Below are 18,102 nucleotides of genomic sequence, written 5' to 3'. Positions count from 1 at the left end.
CCCTACATCACACCCCTTTGTCAACCCGAAGCCTTAGTCTTATCTTAACTGTGGTTCTTGCCAGAGCAACTCCTTATCTAGATATGTGGCTGAACTGAAATCAGGGTCTTCAACTAAGAAGCACAATACAGAGCTACTTATTTATGGAAGATATTATTTATTCGTTGGATATTCATTATTCATTTGGAGCAGTTACAATCTGAAGCAGTTACAACACAGCTTCAAGGCTCAGCTAGATAAATCAATGTATTTGTATTTCTACGTTGCTGTTCCTGAGGAACTGAGCTCTTTTTGCACATCAGGGAGTACGAGGACACAGGGCTGTGCAAGGCTTTGCCATCACCAAGAATACACAGCAGGAGGTTTCCTTTTCTTATTTTTGTCCCCTCCAGAGTTTGGTCCTTGCTATTCTGCTGTGATCTTCCTTTGAATCATATCTCACATATAACCAAAGAGACCGGGAAAAAAAAACCTTTCCTACTACTAGTCGGTGGTAGCTGACTAGAAGCCATGAGTTCTTTCAGAAATAGGTCCTTACCTGAACTCTGGTGGGTCAGAAAGCTGACATGGGATTCTTCGTTCAAGCAGAAGCCTTGTGAGGTGCTCAGCTGGTGCCCCTTGCCAACAGGAGACACGTCCCCACGGATGCAGGGCTCAGCAGAGCACCCATACATTTCAGGTGTGCAGGGAGGTGATGAAGTACACGAGGTCCTGCTGGTGTCTCCCTCAGTGATACTGTGCTCAGCACAACTCAAATTGATCGATTGGGATCTTTAGTAACCAAGCTAATCAAGATGAATGGCCTACACAATGGTCAAAGAAACATTCAGGTTTTCACAGGGGAAGAAATAATGTAACCTATTTCTTTACCCCATTCGTCCCTGCAGTTGTTGTCATCGCTTACTAATCGCCCCTACATGTAACCTTGGGTTGACCATGAAAATGCTGCCTTGGTAGGGAGCACCAGCCAGAAAAATTACCTAAGTTCTGGGGTGTGTAAAATATAGAGGGAAAATACAGTGCCACAGTCAAGAGAATGGTTTCAGCTGGAGTGCTCTTTGTAGTTTCACCAACCTGTAAAGAATGCAAGAGTTATAAATCAGGCAAGGGAAATGCTTAGTCATGGGCGTGTTGTGCATGGCCAAATACCACAAGCAGGTGACTCGCCAAATCGTCACGATGATGTGCTCTGAAGTGCATGTGCTGGTACCTGCCTCGAGATTGCACTGAGGCCAGTGCTGTAGGGGAGCCAAAATGCTGAGAACATCTAGCAATGGAAATCTTGATTACGGGGAGGTTATTTTTTAATTTTCCGTTTGGTGGTTTGTTGCACCTTCCTCAAGTCTTTAACACTGAGCGCTGCTAGAGACCTTGGAAAATTCATCTGATCCAGCCAGGGCATTCTCATATATCGATGTGTAACCCTTTGATTTAGGCTGTATTACTGAAATGAGTAAGTAGTTCGGTTGCATGCCTATTTCCAGGGTTGGACCTAACTGGTAAAGTACCGTCCTGTTATTTGCAACGCGAAACGAGGAGTCAAAAGCTGCCATGCTTGACTGAACTTCCTCTTGTGAACACGACTAACCAAGAACCAGGCTCCTGCTTTGTATGCCTCACTGAGCTTCACAGAAAATTGTCTCAGAGGAGAGGTGTAGGAGGAGTGACTGAGACGAGAGGAAGGCGGATAGTTTTGTGTACAAAACATTCCCCCTACGCAAACGGTGATCTGGGGGTGGCTGCTATTTTTAGTCTCATTTATAAGCCACAGTCCAAAAATAAAAAAGTGTTACTACAAATAATAAAAGTGAGACCAGCAGGTCAAATCTGGGCTTGTGCTTTTTTTTTTTTTTTTGCCTTTTTTTTTTTTTTTTAATGTGGATGTGTGGGTGTAAAGATTGTTTGATTGAGTTACTTTTGAGAATGAAGAACAATATAGGAAACAAGTGAAAAGTGTCTGAGGTGTTGATCATTTCCTTTTTCATAATAACAATTGAATGGAACATATTAGTAAAGCATATATACTGTAACTGTACGTTTTTTATTTTTCAGAGGTTTTTGGTTCCTTAATCCAGGATTCCATAGAAGAACCCAGTACTTCTTTTGACTTGTTTAACAATGTGGTCTAACATGGCATGTGTTTTTATGCAAGAAGAAGGACTAGTTTTGAAAGAAAATCAGTACAAGGTAAGGTAAACTAAGGAGTGAAATTACAGTCTGCTCTTTACCCTGCGTTCATTCCCCGTGGGGACACTTCTGCCCTACCTGGAGAGCTCCCCCAGGAGCTTCACTGCAGTAGGCAGTTCTCCATGATCTCCTCTGTCCTTACTGCACCATGGTTTCCATGTGTGTAACTCCTCTCAAAAGTACATGTCTTTTGTACATCGATCCACTAATTTTATGTTTCTGTTGAATCCTGTTGAGGATAACCTCTCAGCAAAGGCAAATGGGTTCATTGCCAGCAGGACCCATTCAGGCTGGGGCTGGCAAGCACCTCGGGTCTGGCAAAGCTGCCGTGTCACAGCATCTTCCTCCATTCTCAGTCTTTCTCTCCCCAGATGTCTCACCCCGCACACAACACACATTCCTGCCTCTACAGGACACACACCTAGTAGGTGCAGGTGGGAATGGCAGAGAACCACGGTGTCTTTCCTTCAACTCCAAGAACAAGGTGAATAAAATGTCTGGGGTCTGAGCTAAAGGTAGGTTGCAGGGACACCTCCCCATTTTAAGAGATATAATCTTTCTGGGAAGCAGTTCAAGGCCACCAAATAATTAGGGATTGTGACTGGTCTCAGCTGGAACTGAAGCAGAAGTAGGACTAAAGAGTGCTGGTCTGAGTCTCTAGTTATAAGCATTCCTGTCTAGCAAAAGATAGGACTGGAGGAAGGAGGGTTAAAATTAACTTGAATTAATAAAGGAAGAATAATTTAGAGTTTGCTGACCCTCCAGAACTGCTCTGAAATTTGGTTTATTTGGTGTTTCTACCTCCTTCATGAGACAAACCCTACAGCTTGAGTTTTGATGGTTTACCTTTGAAACAAAATAGTGTTTCAGCTCTCCAAAGACTGAAGGCTGAACTCCTACCAAGGTTGTCATGGTGGATGTGTGAATAACTCCACTCACCTTGGTCTCGGGTGCTCTAAGTAATTTTATGAGTTATGTCTTTAGCTAGGTTCTCCTCTCATACTTTTAGGTGACTTCTTTTCTCTTGCATTTTTGTTCCCAGTGATAGCAGTGCCTTCTGAAAGGCATTGGATTGACCCTCTGGACATCAAGCCTGAGCTCATACTGCAATACTGCCCAGCTTGCCTTCCTGAAGCACAACCTGTAGAGATCATTTGTTGGCAGAAGATGGTAATTCAGTCTCTAAATCTACTCAAGTACTAGCCCTAAGCAGCTCTAACAAAGATCAGTTTTTCCTGAGACTCCTTCACCTTTTTTTTTTTCACCCAACTCTGTTGAAAGCATTTCCCAACTAGTCCACTGTCGGGTTCCTTTACACAGCTCGGCAGTGGGCTGAGTACATTTCCAGTATCTCCTGGCCATAGCTGTGGTCATTTCAGCAAATGTTGCTGTTCTCTGTATCTGGTTTCTTTGGACACCGAGCCGTGAGGTCGGTATGTGGCTCCTACATCCTGTAAGTGCTGTGACGTTTCACGTTACACTGGGTTAGTCATGCCTCGTCACCAGCGTTTAGTTCTGAATGATTCTCTCCCCACGCTTTTTTTTTTTCCCGTCATGTTTTTACTCAGATTTTCTGTCTTTTGATTTCAAGATGGGCTTGGTTTGGGTGTTACAGGTGCTGCGGGCTTTGAGGTGGCTGCATCTGCTTGGAGGTTGGAGGTGGCACTGGGCAACACACGCAGGGCAGGGCGCAGCTCTGCGGTGGGAGCTCGCTTCAGCTACAGAGGGTGTGAAAGGTAGGGGTAGAAACAGATCTTGGTTTCTGTCAAGAAAGCTGCTTTCATGCAGGGCACAAGCACTTTTGTCAGCAAAGCAGCTGTGTTATCTCCAGGCTTAGAAAACACAGGTATACAACTGCATATCTCAAACATGAGGGTGGTAGTAAAATGCATCTTGGTGTGTGAAGTTTTCAAAATGTGGGAAGCTTTCAAACGCCTCAAGGGCTGAACCATTTTTTCATGACAGAAGAATCTCGTTGTGCTTTATCTGCATGCTTATCTTGTGGGTGAAATCAGAGACGCTGCCTGCAGAGGGTTCTTACAAAATCCCTCAGAGATAGATTTTGAGGATGGGTTTTCTCTAAACCTTAACGTTGCAGAATGACAGATTATCGTCCAGTCTGGCTTCATTTAAAAAGGGAGTAGATAGCACGCACTTTAATTCCATATACACATTTGTACTAAGTTTCTCAAATTACACCTAGTTATAAAATATAGGTTTCATTGGACACAGATAGCTTGTTCACCTTAGGCAAGTACAGGTGCAGAATTACTCACAGAAGTAGTGGCAGGGACGGGAGAGGGAAGCCTTCAGCTGCTCTGTTGGAAGAAGTGGTGTCAGCGCTGCTTCCCCTGCTGTCCCTGCTCACCCTGCCACCAGCCCAGCATCCTGCGAAGTCACAGCTGCTGGCAGGAGTTGGCACCTCTGTCCCCGAGTCACCTTGGGGCGATGCTGCTCACAGGCATGTAGAAGGCATACCAAAATATCTTGCAAAATGGGTTAGAAGTGAAGAAGTTTTGCAGAAACAAATTGTGTGTGAAGGGAACTCCTGTAAGAGCCTGGGGAGGAGAGAGACTCCGACAGATGCCATCTTTTGCCTCTGAGGTAGCCTCCGATGTGAAACGTCAAGGGCAGCACAGCTCCTGAGCAAGCAGGTCAAGGGATATCCACAGTGAACTGAATGAATACTGGAAGAGATCTTTAGTGTTAATTAAGCATAATTTTTTCATTTCTTCACAAATGTTTTGTGAACTTCTTTTTTTTGTCTGGCTTGCAGTGTGTGTTTTTACTTCCCATTTCTTTATCTCCCTCCAAAGATGGGGCTGGTTTCAAGTAGCCAATGTTAAGTTTCTTTTTAAAGATGTGGCAATCCTTACCACTGGAACACCCCCAGCAAGTTCACAGCTTCCCTTCTGCTGCTCTGCAACACCCTGAGGGTAGGAGAACACTGCAGGAACTGCATGGGCCAGTCTGAGAATTGGTGCTGGGGCAGCCAGCACAAGCAGCATCTCCCCGTGGCTAATGGCAGTGAGGAAGCTCTCTGGCATGTGGCAACGTGAGGAGGAACCCCACCTGAGCCCCAGGTGTCCCTGTGAAGCAGATCCCCAGCTTTGAGGGACGCTCTGTGCAATACTGTGGGTTTGGAAATCTCAGGAGGGATTTGCTAAGGTCAGTCTGACACAGAGGATCTCCAAATGCCAGACTGCAGGGAGAACCTTTTCCCCTTTCACGGTCAGCAGGAGGCAAGGAACAAGTTCACAAGTCTGGGAGTGCAGGAAATGCTCACATTAGCTGATAGACACACATCCTGGCACCACACTCAGGATTACTGGGACACAACTTCTTCCACGGAGGATATCAATGCAGTGGCCTGCTTGGAAACCAGACATCTACAAGCTTTCTGTCCAGTATCTTCTTTTCCAGTACTGGCGGTGCTGGTGTTTGCAGAGACACTGTGGGAAACCAACATTCAAATCTTTCTCTGTGCCTGGGATGACAGCCCCCGTTGCACAGCTGCTCATGAGAAGGGCTCAACCCTTCTGTGGCCCAGGGAAGCTGTGGATGCCCCAGCCCTCGAGGTGCTCCAGGTCAGGTTGGACGAGGCCTTGGGCAATCTGATCTTGTGGGTGGCTTCCCTGTCCATGGCAGGGTGTTGGAGCAGGATGGTCCTTTAACTCGGGAAGGTCCCTTCCAACCCAAACCATTCTATGATTCTATGAAGGGATACGGGGTTGACTGCGTGTATGACTGCGGTTTCTGCCCATGGGATTCCCCACACAAGGCATGCTGTGGCACTGAGTGTGCAGCGTGCCATCCTCTGGGAGCAGGAGCCTGAGCCCCTGTGCTGCCCTGCACACACACAGCACCTTCTTCAGTGGTGAATGTGTGCCCTTAGGGCACAACAGATCGAGCAGCAACATCAGCGCTAGCTCTCATGAGAAAGCTGAAGTAATAAAGTAGCATGAGGAGAGTTGTGGAGCTCTGTGCCAGCTTATTTAGCCTATTAGCTGGACTAATTAGCCAAGATGAAAAGCAATACTTAAGCAGCCACTCTGCTTCTGCTTCCTGAGCCAGTCCGTCCAGAGCCAGCTCTGATATTTCTACCCAGTAAAGCATCATGCTGTGTAAATATATCCTTAATGCTGCAAAGCAAATGGCCTTGTGAGAACCGTACTGCTTGCATATGCCATTGTTAATTCATAACTTTAAATGTGCCGGAGACCTTTCATATAGGATCTATAAGAGAAAAAGGCACAGCTTTCCCCATAGTACTTACTGGTAGAGTTTGTACTTCCTACCTTAGATAATCTGGGTGACATGTTTTTTTAAAATGGTTTATTATGTGAAAATTCCTTAATGCTCCTGTGAGATATCTTAGATTTTGCAACACCAGCATAAAAGTGTTCTATGCATTATTTCCGGTATAGCTGTCCGTGTTGACAAACATTCCCATGAGGAGATAAACAGGGCAGGGTACAAAGCAGACTAAAAGGTAGGCTAAAAGAAAGATACTTCCAAGTGGGTTATCTTCACATGGATATAAAACACAGAGGGAAGAAAATGAAGAGCTGTTCATCAAAGCTACGATCAGCTATGTATGGGTTGAACAAGGATATCTAGTCATGAATAATTCTTCCTTTGGCTTCTAGCTGTCCTTTAAAAACGTAAAATACAGTTTAGGAACAGCACTGGGGTGAAAATGCATAGAACAGTCCAGGGAAAATAACTTCTTACACCCAACTGTGCTGAATTCTCTGTGAAAAACCATAGTGAGTGTTGGTGAACCCAAAGGCTAAAGGAGTAGAGGTGGAGATATCCATCTGCCTTCCGGGCAGAAATAATGCTTTTGAAGGAAATATGGGATGTGTCCTTTTGGCTGTTTATTAGCCAAAGGTGCCGTGTCCTCACCAGAAGTGAGGATACCGTACGACTCTGACTAGCAGACAAGTGTCAGAGTCAGATATGGTGGTATGAAGGACGTGCTGGTGTCAAGGCTCATCCTGGCTCAGAGAAATCTCTAGGAATTCATAGCAAATTGCCCAAGAGGTGATAATGAAATGAGATTTAGCCAAGTGTACTCTCAGAGAAATTGCTCGGGGCTTCAGGTGCTGCACAGGGCATAACAAATATCAGATGGCAGATAAGAAAACAAGTTGTAGGGGAGTTGCTCTGAGTTTCCAATCAGAGCTGTAATTCTGTGCAAATGTTCATGTAAATATCAAGGCTCATTCAGAAAGGTGGGTTAGCAATAAGTTGTGTTTGTGTACGGGATAATTGGTGCTATGAGGAGTGAAGCATGTCTTGTATTTGCCTGAGGCATGCTTACCAGAACAGCAACCAGGCTTAACCTAATATCAACAGGACATCTTGCTTTCCTAGACAGTCTGTTCCACGCTGTGTGTATGTCAGTACTCCACACAGCTAAGATAAATCTCTTGGGTTCATCTTTATTTAGGACTCCATCTTTGGGTCATCTGCAAATTTTACCCATGGCTATTTTCTCTTTGTTTCCTTATCAGTCATGGAAATACTCAGGAGTGTTAGTCCAGAATAAAACCCTGCTAGGAACACACCACTTGGTGATGAACCCACAGAGGACATCTTGAAACCTTTCAGCTGGTTCTGAAGCCATGCACTGGCTCACTTGTATTTATTTTATAGTGCCACATTTGTACCATGATGTCATGGTGCACTTATTCAACCATCTCACAAAATTTTTTTCTTAATGTATCAATTGCTTTTGTCTCCTAAACTTTACATTTCGAAGAGAAATCTGGTTTGCTGAAGACAACCACTTTTTGTGGCTTTGTGTTAGTTTTTTCCCACAAATCACACTGGTGGACGCTGAACATACACCAGTGCTTCCATCGAGTTCTGTATTTGTTTTTCTGCAGTTTTGCCTGAGATCAACAAACAAACAAATCCTCTCTTGCACTGATTTTCCCCTCGCCCCATATGTTTGCTCATTCTTAATTTTGGCACAGCAGTCACACTCTTCCAGTTTTGTTGGAATTTCCTTCTAGCTGCATTTGATATTCTTAATGCCAAAATATATCCAGAAATGTAAATAGGCCAGAGGTACTCCACAACCTGCTCTTTTACAACTCCTGGATCCAATAATGTAGGCGGGTTCATGTTGCAGGATTTATCCAAGCAGATGCATTTTACCATCTGACTTGTTTGCTAACTTGACATTTGCTAATTCATCATCTCCATGTGATGCGGGTACATCATATCCCTTCCTCCAAATATAAACTAAAACCCTGAAGTACTTCTGCATTTTCTGAAGCATTATTAACAGTGCTATCATTTCCTTTGACTAATGGGCCTTCTACTGTAGCTAGGTTTTATTCTATGCCTCATGCATGTATAAAATCTTTTTGCTAATTTTACCCTTCTTCATAATTTTAGTCTCTTAACACTTTTCTATGCTTTACAACTTCCTAGTTTTGTTGGCTGTTACCTAGTTACCCGTTATTTACAGCTTCTTTCTTTTTTGTTTTGTTTTCAGTTCTGATCGCTACATTCTCTTCACCATTGCCTAAGAATAAGCTTGTAGCCAAAATATTCCTTTCTCTTGATTTTGGAAACATGTATTTTTGCATATACATGCTTATCTCTGTGTATATTTGGACTGCCCTTTGTTTTTCTGCAGTGGATTCCTGATTCCTTGACAAATCTGAAAAATGGTTATCAGTGTATGTTAGAAATTCCTGTGGTTTCACAGAATCATAGAATAGTTGAGGTTGGGAGGGACCTCAGGAGTTCATCTTGTTCAATCCCTCTGCTCAACAGCAGGGTCAATCCAGCAGGCTGTGTGAGATTTCAAGCGCAGATTTCCAAATGGAGGCATTTAAAAACAAAGCAACATTTTGTCCTCACATATTACAAACATGTCCTTACCATGTAATTCCTTCTCATTCCTAATTCTGGTTTGTTGTGTATAACTTATTATTTCTGTTGGGCTCTTCGTGCAAAAAGGACAGCATGGCTTATGAGTCAGGTGCAGTGCTGTTACCAGCCATAACTGCTGTGTGGTGTACCCTATGGCATAGATAAGCAGAAAGAACTATATCCCCTCTCCTAAATCTCATTTTCTCCTGCTGTTCTCCTTCCCAGGAAGTAAACCTCCTGGCTCACCTGACAGCAAATGTCCATAAGGTCTTGCTATACTACTTCAGACTTTTTTCTCAGTGTATGTTACGAAGTTGAGGTTGGCACCACGTTTTGCATCAGCCCATTTCTAATCATCTGAACAGCATAATGTCTTAGTTTGCACCTGGGCTCTTTTCTGGGACAAATTTAATAACTTGGGGTCAGATTTGGAAGTCAGTGCATGTAGGGCTCTACCTGTTTGTTGGAAGGATGCAACCTGTGCTGATCCTGCAGACAATCCCATGACAAACTGAAGATGGCTGCAACAAGGAGGCCACCTGGCTTTTTATGTTTAAGAAAGCCTTGCGGTCAGGGTCTGGCTTTGCATGAACCTGCCCAACCCTGAGAACGTGACCTTCATCTCAGTCTCACTGACCACTGTGACAGTGGAGGATGCAGAGGAGGGGCCTTTTTTGCAGGCCACAGAAAGTAAAACAAAAAAATACAACAACAAAACCAGCAAACCACCAACGTGAGGAAATGGCTAGCACATCCTATCTTCAGTGCAGTAGCAGATCCTGAGCTTGGTGTGGTTGTTCTGCACCAACTATATGGAATCATAGCAGGGGGGAAGAAGAGAGAACATGCAGACGTGAAACTTCTTCTGGGTGCCTAAACGTAGATGCCGAGTGCTGTTTGAGCTGCTCTGTGCTGTCGCGCCATGTCTGTGTGCCTCGTAGTGCCTAGGTCATACCTGGCAGCTCCGTGTGAAACTCCAGGATCGCTTAAGGCATCTCAAAAGGCACAAAATGCAAATGTTTAGGTGACTGAACTAAGCCCATTGAGTGGGAGTCAGGTTCATACACCTTCATTTAGGTGGCTAAGTGGAAGTACCTTATTTGCAAGCAGAGCTTCCTTCATACCAGTGGGAATCGGAGTGAATGCACTCGAGTCATTTGATCAAGCTCGGGTGGGTGATTTGGACGAGCTGAGTAGCTCCTTGGAAAGACGGAACAGAGCTGAGACACCTGGCTTCAACAGGGGCCCGTCGGGGCTGGCTGAATGCCTTGGGTTTGTCACCTGGCCCTGGCTGCTGCTCCGGGGGTGCAGGCCCCGTGTCCTGCTGCAGATGTCACGGGTACTGCAGGGCATCTCAGGTGACGTTAGCCATTTCCATGTGGGCAACGTAAAAACTATAATCAAGCCCTGGAACTCCACTGGCTGCAACAGTAAATTACCCAGCTAGCTCACATGTAGACAGGAATATTACACATGTAAATCTTGGTGCCTCAATCTGGAGCCGAATCTCGCCCACTGTGTCTGATAAGGGACTTGTGTAGATGAATGTGATTGGTGTTTCTGAGGCTAACGTTGTGCTTTGCTTGGCTCAAAAGCTAACATCTCCAAATTGCACATCAGAATGTAGCTGCGGTAGGGAATAATTTGTGTGGTTTACTTTTAAGCCATGTGGGTATGTCAGAGGCTCAGACGCTCTGTAGAAGCAGAATTTACCAGCAGTTTTCCATCCTTCATACCACCAAGACCTGCAGTTTCTTCAAGTAATTTATGAAGAGCAACGAGGACAGGGAGGGGAGAGTATCAGCATACCTGGCCATGTACACCCATGGCCTGAAGTGACAGAGGCACATGATTGTTATGTGAGCAAGAAGCTGTAATGCTCTGTGAGTCGCTTTTGTAATAAAAATGACAGCCTCTGCCGCCTCATCTTTGCTCTCCTTTATTCCTGATGTAAAGTGACATTCAGCAATAGAAGAAGATATCACAATGATTTTTTCAGGCACCGTTCTGTTCCCATCAGAGACAGAGAGTGTCTCCTACGTCTGCAGGCAGATCAGTGCTGATCAAGGCAACATTTTCTCCACTTTCCTGGAGGAAAAGCCACTGGAAATGTTTTCCAGCATCACTGAGTTTTATATGAACAAAAACTGGGGAGAAATGCCTCCTTTTTCTCAGTGGTTCATTATGTCACCAGGCAACTGCCCTGATGCACAGAGAAGATTTAGCTTTGGGTGAAGAAGGCAAACATTAGTGAATAATTACTTGGCTATATCATATCTTTTGTGAGAAGCCCTCAAATTGCTTTACAAACAATGAGAAAATGAGCTTCATAACACTCGGTGATGTAAAGGAAGATGAAGGAAAATTTGCCTCATACTGAAAATATGTGGTTGGCTTTATCTGGAAAAATATAGGGCTTGGAAAAACAAGCAAGCTCCCTTATCGTTGCACCGAGAACAGAAACACTAGTGATAAAATACATCTGTGGGGAAACAAAATGAGCACTGATTGTCTGCAAATCAGTTTGTGATGAGGACAGCTCAAACCCTTCAGATTTTTGGTAGGAATAAACCTTGCAGGCAGGGGAAATTTTATTCTGCCCTGTGCTGTGTTACCTTGATTTACCCAAGGTTCAGTAGCCTGAATGTTTTCTAAAACTTTTCCTACAGACTTTCAGTAGTTCAAGTAACTCTGTTCTGTGACTGCTCCTTCTACTTACCATTATGTTGCTGATGCACAGAGGGATGTTAGAACAGAGCTGGTCGGCCTCAATGAGCAGTTACTCCTTGTTGGTTTTCCTCCTATGTTCCGACTTCATACTGTGATGCTCTACAACCCATGGTCCTCACGTCAGCTGTGTCTTAAAACTCAGCATCTCCTGTGCTCCCTTACATAAATCTGTCTCATGTCATACCTGTCTTTGCTTTCAGGGGCATGCCCTGCACTTACTGCTTAAATAATTTTATCTCTTTACAGTGTTATGTTCCTTTATGGCTAATAAAATCATCTCCAATTGATGAGTCATTGAAAATGCCAACTCATGGCTCCTTTTTTTTTATTCCCAGTTCAAGGCTCGCATAATTTCATTACAGTTTGATGGGTAAACTCGCCTTGAAAACACTGCATTAGAAATACATTCCTGGATCTGAGGAGGGGTGCAGGGGTTTGTAGTCATCTGCATTATGTCTGTCACAGTGTGCGCTCCTCACAGCAAGGCTGCGCAGCACCAGACAGCTTCCCCGAGGAGACAACGCTCCTTTGTTCACTTCTGGCTGTGTTTTTTGCTTATTAGTTGAATTCTTGGCACAGTTGTTGGACAGATGTCGACAGTCACAATCACAAGACTGTTTTGGGTCCTCTGGTTGTTAGGTTTGGTTTCTAAGGAGCTTGCGGCTCTTCTTCCATTGTCTGTGCCCTTTTGAGACGCTGCTGTCCTCTCCACCACCTTTCTGAGGGCTGAGGCGAGTTTCTCTGTAGCTCTCAATATAGAATGCTTTCTTCCTGATAGCACTGCTCCGTCATAACTCGGTCACAATGCCTGGTGCACAGATACTTCTAATTTAAGACATGGAGCTGTGTATTAACGTGACAAAAAATAAAATGAGCTGCTACCTCTGCGGCGCTTTTAGTGTTTGTACTACCTTCATCCAGATCTTCCAGAAAATCCCAGCAAAATTCCTGCTGAGAAGAGGAGGCGATGGATTGGGTCTGATGAAAAATATATAGCTATATACACACATGTATTTTGAGAGCAGTGATGATAATGTAAGATGTTTGCCCTGGTCATATGAAAGGTCCATCTAGCCCAGTATTTTTTGCTACAACACCTAGAAAGTAGTAAACTTCCTGGAGGGAGAAGCGGCATCTCTTGTTAACACCCAGTGCTGTTTTCGGCTTGCCCAGGCTCACTGGCAACCTGTCTGAGCTCCTCGCATCCGCAGTGCCCTGGGGTAAGGAGATGCACTCACACGATGCCCCCTCCTGTGGTGCTTGCCTCTGCTCCTTTTGCGGTGGGAAAGCGTGCGCTGCACACAATTTCCCAGATGTAGATTTACACTGTGGCACAGCACTCTTTGCATTGCTCTTGTTCTCTTGCTGGTAACTGCCGATGTCCTGTTTGCAGTTGGACTCTTGCTACACGTTGAACCACCAGCTTTTTGGGGCCATGGCAGCCCAAGACTCATTCTTCAGCCAGCATAATCAGCCCAGGGCCCACCAATTTGTACATTAACTTAGGCAGATTTCTACAGTTATTTACACGGAGTGTAACCTTGCTCTGTTGCTCAGTCTTATTAAGTCCTTCCTCACAGTCAGATTTTATTTTTACTACCCCAAAGAAGTCGATATCAGCACATTTATAGCACATTTATCACTTCCCTTCTCACAAGAAGCTTTGCATTGCAGTACTTTTATCCTATCATGTATGACTATATTGAAAGCCTGGGTTCTCTGCCAGTCCCCAAGGAAGGAAGATGCCTTCCCTCACTGTGAAAGCTCTCTCTTTAACTCCTGCCTTCCATTTCCTACCTTTTAACCATTTTTTGCCAGTGGTGCTCAGCTTCCTGAAAAGTTTTTGATGAGTAACTGCACCGCAGGTGTGTTAGAAATTCAGGCGGGACACAACCAGAGCTCCCTTTGCACATGCTTAATGACTCCTGTGGGGAACTCCAACAGATTCACTTGTGAAGCATAATTCCTCTTTCTAAGGGCTGTGCTGACTCTCCCTTCCCACATTTTTAATTGCCTCTCCTAATTCTTTTATTATCTTATATATCTCTTTATTAACTTACCCCAGCCCAGATGCCATGTCTATCAGCCTCTAGATCCCCGACTCTACTACTAAAATAATTGTCATCACATTTGTTACCTTTCATTTCCAGGTGAAATGTTGGCTTTAAGCAGGAGGTTATACACCAAAGTTTGAGGGTAGAATTATATTCTTGTAGAGCTCTTGGCAGAATAGACCCATTTCAGTGGCTATCTTGTTCATTTAAATCATAGCCTTTTCTACTGATCCTTCAGTTTGTCACAGGTTCTCTCACAACTGTCCCATAAAGATGGGGTCTTACATGAAAACTTCCCTAATGCCTTTAGAGAAATAAGACATTTATTCAACTTTTTTTTTTTTTTGGTAATGTTTTGCTATGCTCTCATCTTCTCAGAGTGTACTTTAATCATATTGACTCTGCTGATTCTCTGGTATCCTTCCAGTTCTGCATGCATTGGGAAAACCATTTACTGTTGTTTTTTATAGTATTGCCAGTTGCTCTTCAGCAATAATTCTGGCCTACTTTATTAGTGCTTTTTAATGTTTTTTTTTTTTTTTTTTTAAATAATAATATTTGTTATTATTACTATGATAATTTTCTTCATTTGGATAAGTGTCAGTTTTTTAACAGATAATGCAACAGATTCTGCACCATTGCAGGACAGATAAACGATAAAAAATCTGCTACAGCTTTGTTCAGTTCAAAAGAATGCCTACAGTGAGGAGCCTTGCCAGAAAGAAGCTCAAAGCAGCAGTTAAGAAAATAGTCTTCATGCAGTCGAGCGAGGATTTAGAGATAACTGTGGGAGAGACACAGCTCACATACAAAGAAAGATTTGAGAAAGGGCATAAGGTGAGGAACACTCAGCGTCTCGTTGGTACAGAAGGAAGCTGGGAACTGCCCTGGTTTCCCTGGCAATGCTGCCACCCACACCAGCAACTTCAGCTGTCTCCACCAGGCAGACAGAGGCAAGAGCTCCACGATCCCTCATGCTAGAATGGTTTTGAGGCTGCTGCAGCCTTCAACCCTAGTTGAAGTTAAAAAGTTAGCCTTAATATTAGTTGAGAGACACTGCTTTCCTATTTTCCTAATGATGACTGCACATCTAAACCCTCCTACGTAATATCAAAACCCTTAGCCACTGTTTTTTCTGGTGTTCGTGCCTTTAAAGGCATGTCTGGAGGTGAGCAGCTCTGACAGGCCGTATTCCTGTGCTGGATTTAATGTCTTGCCCTTCAGTCTTCTTGGTATGAACCATCAACAAAAGGCAATGGTTATGTGAGTAGTAATTTCCTTCTGGAAACTTCACAACGGTGTATGTTATATCGCTTTGACAACACGAAAATAATTTTACTTGCTAGCAGCAGACTGGAATCGCTCTGATGGTTTCCGTTACTGTGCAGTTTTCTGCGAGACTGGAAAGAGTAGGAGGAGATCACAGCGTGGTGCACTCAAATCACGACTCGGATGTCGGAGGGTTAGCGCCGTGTTATTTGGGATCCTCTGCCCCTGCAGCTACAGCTAGATTTCGTTTCTTCAGTTTCAGAGGGGAAAAAACAGCAGCAATCTAGATTCCCGCTGCAAGTTTGGTGTTTATTGTGATTTTTACTTATGTGCTTAGTGTAAAACTAATTAATGTTTTAGATCGTAAGGAAAAACTCCCTTTTCACCTGTCTTATCAGAACATGGGTTAGCAGATGAGGTTTTGTGGGAAAAAAACATACTTTCTGCAAATGAGAGCACACGAGTTAGGGGAAAATGCATTTTTCTGGTTCCAGTAATAGTCTTCTCCTCCACCTTTAATAAGTATAACCATGCAGGCTGAAAATCCTGCTATCCAGAGCAACATTATTTCCTCCAAAGGCCAGGTACGTGACAGATTTCTTTCTCAGAATTTTTGTAACTCCGTGTTTTTCAAGCACTTGTCATTTTCTTCTCTGATATTTAGTGCAACTGCAAAACACGTTAGTCAAATGGACGCCCTTGCATCTCCCATGCCAAAACCAAAGTAGAGCTGCTTCAGCACAAACACACCAAAAAACAGAAGAGGCTGCTGCTTTCTGCAGAGAGGAATGAGATAATTTGCTTACGTGCAGATCAGCAAAGAAAGAAAGGTAATCATCTGTGTTGCCAGCAACAGTAACGACCCCAGAAAGATCGCTCTCCTCTCATCCCGTGCATCAGGAAGACTCTCAGATTGAAGACAAGGAGTTGCATACTAGCTGTCAGCCAAATATGTTGCAGAAGTCCTAGTGAGTTTATTTCCTTGAAGCTTCAGCAGGAAATCATGACAGAAACAGGCAAAAGGCCTTCACAAAGCCCTGCTTTTTCTGGCATACTTCCTCCATCCATTACGAATTACTCTGTCTCTGTGGGGATACAGTTGGGCCCTGGAATAGATTATGTAGCTTAAATTAATAGCAGTATTTGTCAGCATTGGAAGGAAAGAAAAAAAAAAACAACACAAAGGCTTTATTTTTACCAAAGGCTTGGTAAGAGTCCTATAAACACAACAGAGAATACTGCTAAAGAAAACATTTGCTCTTTTTTAGATCTCTTTATCTTTGGAATCTAAATATTTGTCATGTTTCTCTGATACTTCTAACTAACAGAGACAAGAACCCTCCTTTCACTAAATATATTGTCAGTTTAACGCATGCCTTTTGGGGAGAACAATCAGAATCCTCGCGCATCTCAGGGCAAATGTTATTATTTCTGTGTACTGCACTTGGCTTGAGAGGCCCCCGTTAGGGCCTCTTGGGATCTTGTCTCTGGACACTCGTGATTTCAGTCTGCATTCCCAGGAAGGGATGGCAACTAAGAAACAGCAGCAAGCAACATCAAAACTGGCTGTGATTCTGGGGTAGAGCAATAGATAGAAAAGCACCTGAGCATGTTTAAAGCATTGGGCGTGTTGCATCTTTAAACTGGTAATCCAGTCCACACTCTTACAGTAGGAAAATTCACCAGTAGCACAGTACCAGCTTTAAATCTGGCACGGTTCTTGTCACAAGGCAAGGCAAGAGTACCTAAAATTTGATATACGTGCTTCTTCTGTTCTTTGAGACTGAGGATATTGTACCACACACTTTATGGAATAATGGACAGGATTATAAATAAACAAAACCAAAACCCAGCAGCCTTCCCACCCCAGGTTGCATTTTTGATGATGCTCGGTTTGGTGCAGACAAGCCTGCACTGGGCTCTCCTTACAACTTGTGCCCCATGTGACTTTGTGGAAAACAAGGAAAGGAACTTTTATAGAAAACTTTCAAAGAAACTTCACCAACTGGAGCTCAAAGCGTGTAGAAAGCCACCACGAATGAGAAAGCAGGTATAAACAGAGATTCTGCAAAAAAAAAAATGAACGAAAGACCGATCAGCAAAAGTAAGCTATGTATCGAGCTTAGGAAGTGAGAATTGCCAAAAGGCAGGCCAAATTATACAGGCAAAGACAATCATCACAAATAGCCCAATGGTTTGCAGGCACACACAAAAGAGGAGAAAAAGAGGAAGCAGGGCCGCGATGCAGCGAGGGACAGCATCCTCAGAATTCCGAGCTGATGAAATCACAAACAAATGGTTTCGATAAGTCTGTTAGGTTGGGAATCCAGTCCAGCTGAAGATCATATGCTGTTTTTCATAGTGAGGGATATGCAAATGCTGTATTTAAGAAGTGAAATCAGTATCACAGTTATAGTCCCTTCAATTTGATTTTATATGCACATTTGAAGAAAAACGGAATTAAGGATGTAGAGGCAAATGGAATAAAACGGAACTTTTTCTTCCCTGATGTAGGCCATGTCGGACTAGTCTGACCATCCTCTTTGGTAAGAGCATGATTTTTTTAGGTGAAAGTAATGTTGTATTTACTGATAAAATGAAGTTGGGGTGTTGCCTCATTACAGAAGAGGATTATATTTCAATGTTAACTGGGTGGCTTCAATGATCGGAATGCCATAAATCAACAGTATTGTACAGCTGTAAGCTGGTAAAGGCTTCAGATGTAAGTAAGGAGTTCATCCCTTTGAGACAACTCGGAAAGAGCAAGCTCATAAAATAATGATGACACTTCCTGACACTACACAACTGTGATCCTAAAAGCTATTTCCAGGAGGAATAAGCAAGTGTTGTGGTCCTCTCAGCTGGAATACTGCGTGCAGTTTAGGTCACACAGAGAGCTTCGCTTGAACACGAGGAAAACTTAGCTGAGAAGAAAGGTGTAGAAAGGCCTCTTACCTTGTAACACAGT

General features: G+C 43.7%; 1 protein-coding gene across 1 annotated transcript in view; it reads left to right on the top strand.

Moving 5' to 3' along the window:
* Window positions 1-3,230: 3,230 nt before the first annotated feature.
* Window positions 3,231-18,102, top strand: part of SH3BP2 (SH3 domain binding protein 2) — a 54,118-nt gene continuing 39,246 nt past the window's right edge. Inside the window, exon 1 of the mRNA XM_072037817.1 lies at window positions 3,231-3,357. The gene's annotated coding sequence lies outside the window, so the exon portion shown is untranslated. The remainder of the gene's footprint in view (window positions 3,358-18,102) is intronic.

This window comes from Anas platyrhynchos, chromosome 4, assembly GCF_047663525.1.
Source record: "Anas platyrhynchos isolate ZD024472 breed Pekin duck chromosome 4, IASCAAS_PekinDuck_T2T, whole genome shotgun sequence".
Lineage (NCBI taxonomy): Eukaryota > Metazoa > Chordata > Aves > Anseriformes > Anatidae > Anas > Anas platyrhynchos.
The sequence above is the reverse complement of the archived record's forward strand: the minus strand, read 5'-3'. Positions and strand labels throughout refer to the sequence as shown.